The following is a 4,862-nucleotide window of genomic DNA, read 5'->3' as shown; positions in this document are numbered from 1 at the left end:
CTAGGTTTAGATAACCTAGTAGTAACGGCTCGGCCGACGGTCGACGGTCGACGACCATAGGGTCGCCAAATGGGCCGCCAAATGGACCGCCGAATGGGTCGGGTCGTTACAAAAGTAAAAGCACAGTTGCCGGGCCCAAGAAGAAGATGATTATTATTTTGAAGTATTATAAGTATAAGTTTTTGAACAAGTAAAGCAAGTTTTACATAAGTATAAAGTATTTAAAGAATAAGTCTTTAAACAAGTGAAATAAGATTCAGAAGGTGTTTAGAATTCAGTAAGCTTAGTTCTTTATGCTAGCATGATTGTATAGATTTACTCTACATGTTTAGCCTTTCAGTATGTTTCTTTCACTAGTAGATGAGCATGAGTAGATTTCCTTTTGAGCATTCAGTTTTAGATTTCAGTATATCCTCATGCATATCGAGATTTTGTGAGTTAGATAGCGCTTACTAAGCAAATTTTGCTTATAGACTACACTTCCTCTTACTGCAGATACAGGAAAGGAAAAGATATAGAAAGGAAGGCGACAAGGAGGTGTTCGAAGGATGTGTGATGCCAGGACTATGGAAGCCTTGGGACTAGGAAAGAAGTTTTAAATTTAGTTTCCACATTTTAGTTATTGTAAACATTTGTGTTGTATTTTAAGTTCATGTCATTTGAGATTATTCTGTTTAGATTGTATGTAGGATGAGTTCAGTAGATATTTGTGTGTTTGATACTTATTTAACTGCGTGGGTGTTTGATAAATGCTCCAGCTGCCTGTGGCTGTGTATATAGTGTTTGTATATTAGTTTAAGGTCACCGGTACAGGGGAGACTCCGCCGAAATTTTTCGGTAGGATTTCCATGTGGTTTTTAATCACACCGGTTAAGTAGAGTTAGTAGTTAAGTAACGGTCATCCTTAGAGAGTAGTAGTAGTAAGAAGGGTGGTCGTTACACAAAATCTACTCACAAGCCAACTAATCAATCACAAACCAACTCAATACTAGAACTTCTACACCTAGATCTATTTAACTCCCATGGAGTCAAATCAATAAATGGAAGTTTATATTGTCTAGTAATAATAGATGACTATTCTAGGTTTACTTGGGTCAAATTCTTAAAAAATAAAGATGAAACTTTTGAAATATTTACAAACTTTTGTAAACAAGTTGAAAATGAAAAAGACCTTAAAAACAAAAGAATTAGAAGTGACAACGGGAGAAAATTTTAAAATCATAACTTTAATAAATTCTATCTCGAAAACAGCTATCATCACGAATTCTCGTGTCCAAAAACTCCCCAACAAAATGGAATTGTAGAAATAAAAATACAACTCTGCTTGAAGCATCTAGAACAATGTTGAATGAATACAACCTACCTAAGTATTTTTGGGCAGAAGTTGTTAGTACAGTCTGCTACATGCAAAATAGAACAACATTAAATAAAACACATAATAAAACCTGTTTTGAACTCTATTATAATAAACAACCTAATATAAAATACTTTAAAGTATTTGGGTGCCCAACCTTTATCTTAAATACAAGAGAACACTTAGGAAAATTCACATCTAAAGTAGAAAATGGAATTTTTGTAGGATACTCCCTAAATAGTAGAGGTTACAGAGTTTATAATAAGGTTATCTTAAGAATTGAAGAAATTAATAATGTAAAATTTGAAGAATCTAAACAAAACCAAGAACAAACCCAACTTTAACCAATTGAATTTGTTCAAGAAAATACTAATTCTGAAGGAACCAATCAATTTCTAAATCACGAAGAGGAAGAAGAACCTCAAGAGAGTCAACCTCCTAGAACCATTAGAGTCAACCCAAATCATCCAACTAGTCAAATAATTGGTGACCCAGACTTAAGTGTTCAGACTAGGTCATCCTTTAGAAACCTAAGTCAAATTTCATTAATTTCAAAAATTGAACCTAAAACAGTGGTTGAATCATTACTTGACCCAGACTGGGTAATTGTCATGGAAGAAGAACTAGCCCAATTTGAAAGAAATGAAGTTTGAGATTTAGTGACACCACCCAAAAATAAAAAGATAATAGAAACAAAATGGGTATTTAGAAATAAATTAAGTGAAATTGGGGAAATCACAAGAAATAAAGCTAGACTAGTTGCTAAAGGGTTCAGTCAAGTAGAAGGACTTGACTATCATGAAACATATGCCCACTGGCTAAACTAGAGTCCATTAGAATGTTACTTAGTTATGCAGCCCACAAAGGGTTTAGACTGTATCAAATCGATGTTAAGTCAGCCTTCCTAAATGGACTAATAAAAGAAGAAGTCTATGTAGGACAACCGCCTGGGTTTGATAATCTAGAACACCCTGATTATGTCTTTAAATTAAAGAAGGCTTTATATGAACTCAAGCAAGCCCCTAGGGCATGGTATAAAAGACTAACTTCTTACCTAATTTCTAAAGGGTTCAACCAAGGTCAAATTGACCCAACCCTATTCGTTAAGTTAATACAAAAGGATATTTTCATAGCTCAAATCTATGTAGATGATATCATCTTTGGGTCAACAAATTCAGAATTTTTAGATGAATTCACAAGTCTAATGGAACAAGAATTTGAAATGAGTTAAGTAGGAAAACTAACTTATTTTTTAGGATTACAAATCAAACAAGCAAATGAGGGAAACTATATTTATCAACAAAAATACACTAAAGAATTAATTAAAAAATTCAGAATAGAAAATACTAAATAAATAAAAACGTCTATAGCCATGAACACAATCCTAGATAATGACCCAAATGGAAAACCGGTTGACTTAAAATATTATAGGAGTGTCATAGGTAGCCTACTGCACTTAACTACAAGTCAATCCGATATTTTATTTGCAGTTAGTATGTGTGCTACATATCAAACCTGCGCCAAGGAATCACATTTGACTCAAGTTAAAAGAATCTTTAAATACCTTAAAGGAACAACAAATATAGGTATTTGGTATCCTAGAACTAATAATTTTGAATTAATAGGGTATTCTGACTCAGATTATGCTGAGTGCAAATTAGACCGCAAAAGCACAAGTGGTTGGTGTCAACTACTAGGTCCATCACTTGTTAGCTGGTTTAGTAGAAACAACACTGTGTCGCGCTATCTACAACTGAGTCAGAATATATAGTCATAGGAGAATGCGTTGCACAATTACTATGGATGATGCACACTTTAAAAGATTTTAACTTAAACCTTACAAATGTAAAAGTATTAATTGACAATATTAGTTCAATTAATTTAACAAAAAATCCAGTGCATCATTCCAGAACCAAACACATTGAAATTAGGTATCACTTTATCAGGAACCATGTCACTAAAGGAGACATTGAACTCAAGTACATTGAGTCAAAGTCTAATTTAGCTGACATTTTTACTAAACCCCTCCCTGAAAGTGAATTTAGCAATCTACGTAAAAAATTAGGGATGTGCCTAATAGATTAGAAATTTTAAAATTATTTTTCAAAAATGATTATTTTCAAATTCTAAGGTAAAATACTTTTATGTTTTCAAAATTTCCTATTTTTAGAATTTCAAAACAGTTTTAGCCTTAGACTAGAACAATTCCCTAGAAAACATATTCCCCTATGGCTAGTACTTGAGCATCTCACCAACACCCTAGGATTCCCTTGTTTGTGATTGCCAAACATAGAAAGGGGTGAGATGCATAGGCAGATTGCCTGGACTTAAGATGCTTATGTCAGTGCATCAATATAAGTCTGGGCGTTAAATACTAAATAAATATTAATCAAATTAAGTCACTCAGTATAGTCAAACACTAACTGATACTTAGACTTAACTTGACTAACCAAGTGAAAGCTGTTATCTTCTGAATAGTCAGTAAGTAGCTAACTGGTTAAACAGAAGTGGTAATGTCAGGTTCAGGGGAAGGTTAATTATTCTTCTACTTATTTTAAATTACTTTTTACAAAATATTTTTTTAACAAGTCAAAACTAAGTGTTTAATTTTTTTTTTAAAAAATTAGTTTTCAAAATTAGTTTTGAAAGTTAAAAATTTCTCTTTAACTCAGTTTTGAAAATTGGATCCTTTTGTTTCAAACGTATTTACACTTATGTTTGAAAATTAGAATTTCTGAACTTGGCTCTTATAAACTTATTAGCTTTTATAAATTTATGATTGCAATAATTTGATAGATCGGATGTGAGCGATAGAGGAGGGGGGTGAATATCGCTTCTTTTAAAACTTTACTTTTCTTTTTAAAATACAAAGTTAAGCAACGGAAATTAGAAAGAGACACGTTTGTTTACTTCATTCGGAGCCTTGCTCGACTCCTACTCGAAAGTCCGCAGTCCTTGACTGTACCGATGGACAAAGCACTATAACTCTTCTTTCCGAAATCCTTCGAAAAGAAGTAGATCGTACAATGGAGCAAGATAGTAGCACCCTACTATCTTGCTTAAATGAAATTACAATGCAAGCTTAATTTAAATTATACCGACAAGTAAATTGTAGATGAGGCTTAGGTCGACACTTCCGGATGATGTAGCTTACTGGGCTGATGAAGATGAGTCGTTTGCAGAACAGGATTTTTTTATCAGGAAAATTATCTTCCGGCCACAGACTTCGAGCTCCATTTTATAGGCCTTGGGTGTTTGGTCGACCGATCCCACTGTTCGGTCGACCGAACCCGCTCCTTCCTTCCTTCCTGGCCGGAGTTTGACGCTGGCTCGATCTCTGACATTAACTAACCTTTAATGGTTCCGTCGACCGATCATGCCTTCCGATCGACCGAACAAGCTTTTTCCTTGTTCGTTGCAATCTACCGAGATCTTTATTTATTGCACCATTAATGCTGATTGGATCGGTCGACCGATCCTCTAGTTCGGTCAACCGATCAGCCTTTTT

Source organism: Zingiber officinale, chromosome 2A, assembly GCF_018446385.1.
Source record: "Zingiber officinale cultivar Zhangliang chromosome 2A, Zo_v1.1, whole genome shotgun sequence".
Lineage (NCBI taxonomy): Eukaryota > Viridiplantae > Streptophyta > Magnoliopsida > Zingiberales > Zingiberaceae > Zingiber > Zingiber officinale.
Note: the sequence above shows the minus strand (reverse complement) of the source record.